Raw genomic sequence first — 12,613 nt, forward strand, 5'->3', positions numbered from 1 at the left:
ACTTAGTTTGCATAGGTTTTTTTACAAGAGATAAAATAAATTTCAGGGGTTTCACGTGACATCCTAACCTATGAAACCGGTTTAGAAAATTGATTTAACATTGATGTTGAAGAATATTAATAATGATTACTTATTAACAAAATAATTCACTTACCTTTATAAATAATTTTTTTGCTCCAGAAAATTGGATACAATTTTATGAAATTTAACAAATTTCTTAAGGTATAACCTGGCATCCACCGGCGTTTTACTGCGTTTTTATCATTAAAGAGTCCGGAAGTCGCCGAATCGTTATTACGTTCAAGAATTATAACGTAATTCAAAACCTCGTTCTGAAAAAGTTATTTCTCACAGAGAACCAAAAATGGGAAACCATATAATTAAAATTAGTTTAATTTATCTTTCCTAATTGATAAAAAACACCTAAAACACGAAAAAATTGGTCTTTCGCCTGTCAGATATTTACAAACGACCCACTTACGGCAGTTGTTTGTTGATATTTCTTTAATGTTTGTAAGGTTATGATACGTCTATTATGCACCATTTTTGGCCCGATTGGGTCCCGGTGGGAACTCGGTCAGATCCCGGCCGGGCAATTAGCAAAATAGTATCCTGGTTTGACCCGGTCAGATTCTGGCCAGAAACCTTCTTCTGGTCGGGTCAAACCGGGCTATTTCTACACGGGAACTAGTTGAATTTTCAACACCAAAATTCAATTTTCAACCAAAAAGGATGTCTTTTCAACAAAATTGATGAATTTTTAAACAAATAATAAAATTTATAACTAAAAGGTAATATATATACAAGGCAAATAAATCCATGACAAGAATATTATACCAGGGTTACCGCAAAACTTTATTTTTAATTTTCTCTAATTTCCCACTGATTAATTTTTCATTTTCCCTGACCGTATCAATATTCAAAGAGCAAGATCGTAAACTTTTAACATTTTTAATCTAGAATCTTTTATAAACGAAATAAAATAATTAAAAATTGAAATTGAAGAAATTTCAAAATTATTCTACTTGACAGATTCCCTAATCAATAAAAATCCCTGCCATAAAAAAATTGTTGTTAGCCAGGTCCGTTTTTAGTCACAAGGTTTTTTCAGCGTGTGATGTTCCGACAAATTATGTTCGAGAATAAAATTACCCCCTTTTGTAACAAATCATAACAAAATTTTTCGAACACGCCGATTACTACCAATACTGAACCTCCATGCTTCGTCTGCTACCCACACTCGCTCGAGAAGCGAGTAGTGCGCATGCAACTGCGCATTTCTTTACGCCTCGATAACTTATATTTCTGTTACCATTTAGGAATTTTAGGAAAATATACGCAATTTTTAGTAAGTGCTTCTGAACTTAAGTAAAAATTTAGTCAGTTTACTATAAAAGTTACGGAATTTCATTTTCAGCAACCTAATTTCGTAAATTTCAGCATCGTACTACATCACACCACACTATAGAATCACACAACATCAGACATTACACATTACATTTTAGCATCACATCACATGCTAACATCATACGACATCAGATCATAGCATCACATCCTAAAAGCACACATCACATTCTAGCATTATACAATATTACAGATACTTATTTATAATAATAATAATCAATTGTCAATATCAATTATATAAAATACTCAGAATCTATAAATTATCGTTACCATAAAAGTATTCTTCGAATATATTCTCTGAGCAACACTTATCGATTAGTAAAGGGTTATCCGAAAGCTCCTACCATACCGACCATAGATACATAAACCACTTCATATTGTATATCCGAAGACATTTATAAATTGTTCTTTTATTATCTTTTATTTTTAATCACCACGATCAATTATTATTAATTATTATTGTCATAAACATTTAATATTTATATTCTGAATTATATGATACATTCTATGTCAAATTCTAAGAAATATCAAGTAAAACGAATGTGAATCATGTGAATGCGCGGTCATTGACGTCATAACCAATCAAAAGGAAGCAAGCCCCACGAAGGAACACGCGAGGCCTATCTACTATGGCCCAATTGGTGAAAAGGCAATAAACGTCATAATGATGTGTGGTCTTCGATTATCTCTCAAGAGAATGCATTGCAAAGACCGGCGCGTGGTCTCCCACCTACGCAATGTTCCAAGATTTGTGTCATCATGTCATAAATCAATGTCAGAAAATGGTCTACCAAGGGATTATTTTACCTCCACTGATCAGATTTCTGCCTATATATACCCACGACTTGAAGGGTCAAGACAAGTTTATCTCTACCATCGAACCGCTGCCCAAAAACTCTCCGGAAGTTTATAAACATTTTATTTATATTGTCGAATCTCTCCCCAAAAACTCTCTGGAACTTTTTAAACAAAATTTGGAATCAGTGAAACCAGTGACCTTTGTAAAATATCATTTACCTGATAAAAATAACTTAGCATCAGTTTCAACTTTAACTCTGTGAGCCCCTTTAACAAGCAAGAAAGCCCTCCTAAGAAAGTACACCACCAACATATTGTACAAAGCAATTGTGCAATCTATTTTACAATACCAAAGGAAGGGAGATCGACCAACTCTACGAACCGAGTCCCTCACCAGGATTCTCGAGTTTCCAAGCGGGCACAAATTGAATCTTTGGTAAGTTTTCGAAAATACTATTGCTATCCTTTTATTTCTTTTTTGAATATTATTTTTTTTAAAACTCGTGACTAAAGTCTTTTCCTTTTTTTAAAGGGTGGACACTAAGACGAAGTTTCTCACAATAATCTGGCAGTTCCATGCTGCATATTTCGAATTAAATATAAACAAACTCACACATATCACTTATGTAACTTGATTTTAATAAATTATAATTTTATATTTTAACCCTTTTGAAACCAATAATTCGATTTGTCTCAAACTTTCGTTTTGCTTGTTCCTAAATCCATGTTTTATAATTTTAAACAAATTTAGAATAAAAAAAAGACGATGTAGCGCAAGTTTAGAAATAATTATTTTATAGCAAGGAAAGTGCATCTCATCTGATACGTAACACTAGCATTAAATCATATGACATCACATCCTACTATCACATCACAAGTTACATCCCAACATCACACCACATTAGATCCCAGCATTAAATCATATCACATCGTCAAAAATTGATCTTTTTTTGTTTAAAAACTTATTTGATCTCTTTGAAAATTATTTTTTTTTAAATGAAATTTTTTTCAACTAACAAATTAACTATGCCATTTTTTTTATGCAAACCTTATCTTTTTTGGTAGAAATTTAATCTTCTCAGTTGAAAATTCATCTTTTCGATCGAAAATTAATTTGTTTACTGAAAATTTAACCATTCTATTTTTGGCTAAAACACACTCATCTCTTTGATGAATGAACTATTTTGTTGAGGATTTAGGTTTTTCCTTTATTAAAAATTTAATTGTCCAAAATTTTAACTTTTTCATTTTTGGCCAAAAAATGTATCTATTTTGGTTGAAAATATTTTGCTGAAATTTTTTTTTTAATTTATCTTCTGGATTTAAAATTTAACTGTTTATTTAAAAACACCTTTTTTTATTGAAGATTCGTTCTTTAAGCAAAAAAGTGATCTCATCAGATAAAAATTAATTCCATTTTTGGTTGAAGATCCATAATTTTAATTGAAAATTCATTTGTTTGGTTGAAAATTAAAATATTTGGTTAAAATTGGTATTTTTTTGGTAGAAAATAAATATTCCTCATTAATAAAACATTTGTTGTTGTTAAAAATCCGCAACTATTTTGTTCAATATTGAACTCTTTTTTGTAAATGCAGTTTTTTTGTTGTTGAAAATTAAACTATTTTCTTTAAAATACATTGTTATTATAATTCGTGTTTTTAATTGAAAATGTAACCCTTCAATTTTTGGTCGCAAATTGATATTCATAATTAAAAATTTATTTTCTTTAGTTGGAAATTCCACTATTTGGTTGGAAACTCAACTGTTTGGTTGAAGATGCATGCTTTTGGTTAGAAAATGTACTATTTAGTTTAAAATTCGATTTTTTTGCAGAAAATTAATGTTCTTAGCTGATAGTTGTTTCTGTTTGATATTGCAACTATTTTATTGAAAATTCAACTAATTTGTTGAAAATTCATGCATCAGGTTGGAAATTTATCTCTTTGGTTAAAAGTTTAACTATTCTAATGAAAATGCATTTTTTAATTTATGGTTTAAACTGTAAATGTAACCATTATATTTCTAATTTAAAAATTTAGCTGTTTGGTTGAATGTTGAATCTTTTTGTTGGAAATTCCTTTTTTTTTGTCACATATTTATCAATTTAATTGAAAATTAATGTCTGGTGGAAAATTGAAGTATTCTGTTGAAAATTCATATTTTCAGAAATAATTCTTTCAAGTAAAAATTTAATTATTATATTTTTAAGTTGAAAATTTAAAGACTTCATTTAATATTAATTTGTCTTTTGTAGGAGAGAATTAAATTTCCAGATTAAAAGTAATAATTTTGGTTGAAAATTCAACTATTTGGATCAATGTTCAACTCTTTTCTTGAAATATCTTTTTTTTGTTAAAGATTTATTGTTTTATTTTTTAAATGGACAAATGTAATTAATTAGTTTAGAAATTCTTCTTTTTTAGTACAAAACTAATTTTTTATGTTAAAAAATTATCATTTTGGCTGGAAATTCAAATATTTGGTTGAATCTTGAACTCTTTTCTTAAAAATATCTTTTTTGCTGAAGATTGCTTATTTTAGTTACAGCTTAATTTTGTTGTTGAAAATTCAATTATTCTGTTGAAATTGCATTTCTTTCAGAAATAATTTTTTTTGACTGAAAATGTATTTATTCTATTTTTAAGTTTGAAATTCAGAATTTTATTGAAAATTCATGTATAAGGCTGAAAAGTTGTATTTTTTGCTGTAAAATTAATCTTCAAGTTAAAAATCATAATTTCATGAAAAATTGAACTATTTGGTTCGATGTTAAATTCCTTTGTTAAAAATTCCATTGTTTGTTCTTGCATATTTATAATTTTACTTGAAAATTAATCTCTTCAGTTGAACATTTAACAATTCTGTTTTGTATGCATTTTTTAAGAATTTATTTTTTTAACTTCAAATGTAATAATTATATTTTTAAGTTTGAAATTCACAATTTCTGATTGAAAATTCATGTTCCTTTCATTAATCTATCTTTTTTGGTAGAAAAGCAATCTTCTAGGTTAAAAAATCACCATTTTTGTTGAAAATTTGTGTTGAAGATTTATAATTTTATTTTAAAATTAATATCTTAAGTTGAAAATTGAACAATTCTGTTAGAAATGCACTTTTTCAGAAATAATTTTTTAAACTTAAAATGCAACTATTTTATTTTTAAATTAAAAATTCAAATAATTTGTTTGAAAATTAATATTTTCCGTGGATAATTCAATTAATCCGTTGAAAATTGATGTATTTTTTGAAAATTCGACTGTTCGAAAAAAATTAATCTTCTAAGTTGATAATTCATCTTTTTCGTTCGAAAATTCAACTATTTGATTAAAATTTAATACCAAATTTTCAGGCCTTTTTTTATTCTAAGTATTTCAGATAAAAAATTATTTTATTTGAAAGGTCTTGATTGTGAAGGAGTTTAATTTGATACATCTGAATTTAAATTAATTGTTGTTAATTATCGTATCACGAATGATTTAAAGTGAAGAAAATAGTATTTCAGTTCTTGTAATGCGTTAAAATGATCGTTTGTAATTGTTTTCGAAATAAGAGGCTATAAATTTTCCTTATAGAGTCAACTCTAATTATGGGAAATCTGCTCTGAATAAATGTGTCCCGACTTGAAAAGTAACGAAATCTATATTTTTTCGAAACGTATTTCTTGTAACACGATGCAGTAACTCCGGCGTCTCATGAAATGATCCAATAACTAGAAACTAGAGAAAAACAGTCCATTTCCAAGCCTTTGAGTCCTGATTGCTGCTAATAACCGATGTCAGGTTGCTGGAAGAATAAGAAAAAGTTGTTCCACTCTAGGGCGTAAAAAGTTGAACCTGCAAAATTTATTAATCTGTAAGCAGTAAATCCCTTGCCATTTCTTTCATTAACATCGATTTACAAGGACACCAGAGTAGAGACCTTGATTCGAAGGAAAGTTTCTAAAAACGTGTTTGTAATCCTTTAAGGAAAATATCTGTTTATTTATCTATTGTGTGAAATGTTGATACATTAGGGCAGAAGTGACGGAGCCTTTTTTATAAGGGGGGGGGGGGGGCAGGCTTATAATATTAAATAGCATAATTTGTACATAGTATCATATTATAATATGTTAAAATTTTACATAAATAATAAATGATAAATAAGCAATAAATAGTCAATAATACATAATGATAATATATAATAAATGTTGGTATAAAATTTATATTGCCAAAGATTTCACAATTACACAAATATTTTTAATAGTTCGCAAAGATTTTCAAAATTTCGTAAAGATTTTAGATAGATTTTAAAAATTGCGTAGAGATTCTGATAATTCTGATAATTCTCAAAAGGATTCGCAAAAATGTTGAAGATAGATTTCAAAGATTGTCCAAAGATTTCAATCATTTCCAATAGATTTCACAAAGAGTTAAAATATTTCGCAAAGGCTTAAAATATTTAGCACATATTTCGAATAGATTTATTTAAGGTTTCCAAAAGCTTTCAATAATTTCAAAAATATTGTAAAATATTTTTTAAATGTTTAAAAGATTTTTCGAAGATTTTCAAAGATTTAAGAAATATTTAATGAAGACTTCAATGATTTTAGAAAAAAATAAAAAATTTTGCAAAGATTTCACATAGATTTCCAAGAACACATAAAGATTTTAATAATTCCCGAAAGATTTAAAAAGTTATAAAAATATTTCGCAAAGATTTTTGTAAGGTTCCAAAGATTCCACAAAAATTTCAAACACTTAAAAAAATTTCAGATGGATTTTAAAGAGTGCACAAAGATTTCAATGAATTTCCCGAAGATTTCATTAATTTCACAAATATCAGATATTTTAAATATTTTGTAAAGATTTCACGAATTTCAAAAATATTACAAAATATTTCAAAAATATTTCGCAAATTTCACAAATATTACCAAAGATTTCGAACACAAATGTTACCAAATATTGAAAAAAATTTCAAAAATATTACCAAATGTGTGCTTCAAAAAATGTGTCAAATTTCACAAATATTACATATTTCAAATATTTTGTAAATATTTCACAAATATTTCTAAAGATTACTAAAACATTTCACAAAGATTTTGCCAAGATTTCACAAATTTCGCAAATATTACCAAATATTTCATATAATTGGTAAAGACTTCCAAAGATTTCACAAATTTCATTAATATTTAAATTATCTCGCAAAGATTTCCAAAGATTTCACAAATATAACCAAATATTTAAAATAATTCCAAAGATTTCCTAAATTTCACAAATAATACCAAATATTTCAAAAGTATTTCAAAATTTCGCAAAGATTTCCAAAGATTTCAGAAGGATTTTACAAATTTCACAAATATTACCAAATATTTTAAAGATTTCGCAAAGATTTCCAAATATTTTAGAAATATTTTACAAATTTCACAAATATTAACAAATATTTCGCAAAGATTTCCAAGGATTTGAAAAATATTTCAAATATTTCCCAGAGGTTTCCGAAAATATCGAAAAGATTTCAAATATTTCGCAAAACTTTCGTACAGATTTAAAAGATTTCACAAAGATTGTAATTATTTTACAAAATTTTCATATTAATTTCAAAGAGTGCACAAAAATATTTAAATGATTTCACAGAGGTTTCAGAAAGATTTCAATAATTTCACAAAACTGTCACACAAATTTCCAAAGATTACAAAAATTTCAAAGATTTTCAAAATTTTACAAATATTACCAAGTATTTTCCAAATTTCGTAAATATTACCAAATATTTCGCAAATTTTTCAAAATATTTCAGAAAGATTAAAATGATTTCCCAATGTTTTCAACGATTTTACAAAGATTTCAACAATTTTGGATAGATTGAAAACATTTCACAAAGACTTTAATTATTTCTCAGATTTCAGGTAGATACAAAATATTTCATTGTTTTACCCACAAAAATTAAATTTCAATTTAATAAATTGAATTTATAACCGTCAATGGAGTATTCACATTTTTAGATAAAAAAATTAATTTTTAACAAAGCAGTTCAACTTTAAACCAAGTAGTGGAATTTTATCAAAAGATATAAATTTTGAACAAAATATTTGACTTTTACACTAAGAAAGAAAAAAAAATTCAACTAAGCTCTTGAATTTTCAAGAAAAAAGGACAAATTTTCTATAAAAAATTAAAATTTTTAACCCCAAAATATGAATTTTGAACAAAAAGAAACGAATTTTCAAAAAAGTACTTCAACTTTAAACAAGTCGTAGAATCTTTTTAAATGTACGAATTCTCAAAAAAATAGTTGAGTTATAAACCAAGAAAGAACAAAAAAATTCCAACTAAAATGTTGAAATTTGAAGACAAAAAGACAATTTTTCTACAAAACAGTAAAATTTTTAACCCAAAAATATGAATTTTTAACAACAAAATTTTCAACCAAAAATGAATTTTTTACATTTTCAGCTAGAAGAAATGATTTTAAACCAAAAAAAAAGAATTTCCAACAAAATAGTTATATTTTTAACCAAAGATATAAATCTTTGATCGAAAAAACAAATTTTGAATAAAGTGGGCCAATTTTAAACGAAGTGGTTGAATTTAATAAAAACAGATGAACATTCAACAGAATAGTTGACTTATAAATCAAGAAAGAACACATGCTTTAATTAAAGGGTTGAATTTTTAAGCTACAAAGCCGAATTTTCTACCAAAAAGTTATAAAAAGTTATAAAAAAGTTTGACCAAAAAAGAAACGAAAATACTTAAGTTTTTAACTAAAGAGATGAATCTTTAACAACATCAAAATGCATTAAAAATAATGTATTTAACTTTAAACCAAATAGCTGAATTTAAATTCAAATTTATCATATTAATTTAATTTAAAATATTTATTTTAATTCATAATTTTGACTTTATATTAAAAGTGTTTAAAATAAAATAATTTCAAAGCGTTTCAAATTGCATCATTTTAAATTAAAAGCTTCCAATTAATTTAAGCATTAAAGCTTAAATAATTATAAAAATTATGTGATTTAGTTTTCTTTCTTTTATTCGACGATTTCTTAGAAAAAATGAGGACATTAAAACATTATAAATGGTAAATTTTTAAGTTTAAGGAGTTAAAAATTGTTCATTATCTTAAAAAGTTATTAATTTCTAGAATTGATGACAAGGTTAACGAATGTTGAAAGTAATATATTTTTCAACAATATTTGGTAATTATTCAACAAAATTTCATTTGTCTAAACATTTTTTTCCTCTGTAGAGTATCAAAAGATATTAGTTTTTGGTATTAATAACACAATTAACGGATTTTGAGAATAATATATTTTTTCTTAAAAATATTTATCAATTTTCAAAACACTTTTCATTTGTAAAATAATTAATAATTTTTCTTATATAATTAATAATCACTAACTTGCGCCTATTCATAGGGAAAGTAGCGAATTGCTTAGAATTCTTTAGAATTCAATTGCCTTGACGATAAAATATGCCGGAAGAGATAATTAATATGTGTATTCTCTTCTGTTTGGAATTTATCATAAATTCTTTGCTATTCTTTAGAATTCTTTAGAATTCAATCTTTTCGACGAAAAAATATGACAAAAGATAAAAATGGTATTCGGAAAAATATGCCGGAAGAGAAAATTAAAATCTGGCATATCTTGTCCGTTTTTAATGTTCTCTTCCATCATATTTCTGTCTTTCAGAGAGAAGAGTATCCAATATTTAATTTTCTATTCCGGCATATATTGCAGAAAATGAATTCTCAAACTTGTTGAAATGAGCCCGGAATTATTTGGAATTCATCGTAAATACTTTGGAACTCTTAGAATTCTTTAGAATTCATTCTTTTTGACGACAAAATATGTCAAAAGAGAAGGAAAAGACTTGTATCCGAAAAAATATGCCCGAAGAGAAAATTAAATTCCGGCATGTCTGGCCGGTTTTTAATTTTCTCTTCTATCATATTTTTATCTCACAGAGAGAGGACCATCCAACCTTTAACCTTTTATTCCGGCATATATTGCCGGAAATGAATTTAAAACTTGTTGAAATGAACCCTGAATTGTTTGGAATTTTTCAAAACTCGTTGGAATTCTTTAGAATTATTTAGAATTCAATTATCTTGGCGACAAAATATATTGGACGAAAAAAAATATCCGGAAAAATATGCCGGAAGAGAAAATCAAAGTCAAGCATATCTAGCCGGTTTTTAATTTTTTCTTCCATCATATTTTTGTTTTTCAGAGATATGAATATCCAACTTTTAACTTTCTATTCCTGCATATATTTCCGGCGATGAATTTTTAAAGTTGTTGAAATTAACCCTAATTTGTTTAGAATTCATCATACATTCTTTGGAGTTCTTTAGATTTTTTAAAAATTTAATTTTCTTGATGAAAAAATATGTAAGAAGAGGAAAAATATACACGGAAAAATATACCGGAAGGGAACATTAAAATCCGGCATGTCTTGCCAGTTTTTAATTTTCTCTTCCATAATATTTTTCTCCTTCAGAGAGAAGAGTATCCAACCTTTAACTTTCTATTCCGGCATATATTGTCGGAGATTGATTTTTCAAACTTGTTGAAATGATCCCTGAATTGGTTGGAATTCATCATAAATTATTTGCAGTTCTTTAGAATTCTTTGGAATTCTTTAAAATCCAATTTTCTTGACGACAAAATATGCCAAAAGAGAAAAATTGTATCTGGAAAAATATGCTGGAAGAGAAAACTAAAATCCGGCATATCTTGTCCGTTTTTAATTTTCTTTTCCATCATATTTTTGTCTTTTAGAGAGAAGACTTGTTGAGAAAAAATGCCGGAAGAGAAAAGATATGCCGGAAGAGAAAATTAAAAAACAGCAATTTCTTTCCGAAAGGAAATATTCGACCTTGTTTTTATTTTTAAGTGTGTACATTCGAAGTTTGAAGTTACATTAATAAAAATTAAGGGAGATTCAGAGTGAAGAAATTAATGTTCATAATTTATACATCATCACAATTTAAAGACAACATAAATAGCGTTTAAGATTAAGATTATCTTTGACGAAGCATTTTCGAGAAATGCACATTAAAATAAAGATCAAGATGCCATGAAATTTATTTGCATCAAACTTTTTTTTAAATGAGGTTCTGAAGGCTTGAACCACCTTGAATAAATATTTTCTTTTCAACGGACATTTTTTGCTCAAAAAGGAGTACCGCGAGTCAGTTACTGTTATAGCAAAGACGCCACTGGTTATCAGACAAATAATATTTCCAACACGTACCGTTTTACCCACATTTTAAAAAGCCACTAACGTAGTTAGACAGGATTGGGAACGCTCCTTCGTTAGCAATGCTTTGCACGGTCATGTAAAGTAATAATAATTTACATCTCCAGGGAATGTAAATTTCTTTTCTTTTCTACGAAAATACAATTTGGATGATAATAAATGCTGCATAATAGGAAACTTGAAGAATTTACAAACCATTTACAAAATTGTCTGCCTAAAAATATGGTCCAGCAGATTTGGATGACTTGGATTATAAGTGAATTATCCAGAATTAAACTGGATTATCAGATTACCTGGATTACTCTAGATTGTAAGTAGAGTACAATGGATTACAAGTGGATTACCTAAGACCAAATATTAATTACTCTATATTACAAGTAGATTACTCTGAATAACTAGTAACTTACTCCAGATTATGAGTGAATTACCTAGAATTATAAGTGGATTATCTAAAATTACAATTACCCAGGATTACATTGGATTATCAGATAATCTGGATTACTCTAGATTACAAGTAGAATATAATGGTTTACAAGTAAATAACTCTGGATGACTGTAGCTTACAAGTAGATGATAATGGATTACAAGTAAGTATCTCTTGATTACGAGCATATTGTCCAGGATTGCAAGTGGATTACTCCGAATTTCAAGTGGATTACCTAAGCCAAAATATGAATTACTTCATTTTAAAAGTAGATTACTCTAGATAACTAATGAATTACTCCAGATTCTAAGTGGATTATCTAGAATTACAATGGAATTACCCAGGATTACACTGGATTATCAGATTCTCTGGATTACTGTAGATTAAAAGTAGAGTATAATGGATTAAAAGTAAATAACTCTGAATCACGAGTATATTGTTCAAGATTACAAGTAGATTACCCCGGATTAAAAGGGTTATACCTAATACCAAATATGAATTACTCCATATCACAAGTAGATTACCCTGAACAACTACTAAATTACTCCAGATTCTAAGTAGATTATCTAGAATTACAAGTGAATTACCCAAGAATACACTAGATTATCAGATTATCTGGATTATTGTAGATTATAAGTAGAGATTAATGGTTTAAAAGTAAATAACTCTGGAATTCGAATATAATGTTCAAGATTACAAGTGGATTACCGGGATTGCCTTACAACAAATATGAATT

This window comes from Belonocnema kinseyi, chromosome 9, assembly GCF_010883055.1.
Source record: "Belonocnema kinseyi isolate 2016_QV_RU_SX_M_011 chromosome 9, B_treatae_v1, whole genome shotgun sequence".
Taxonomy (NCBI): Eukaryota; Metazoa; Arthropoda; class Insecta; order Hymenoptera; family Cynipidae; genus Belonocnema; species Belonocnema kinseyi.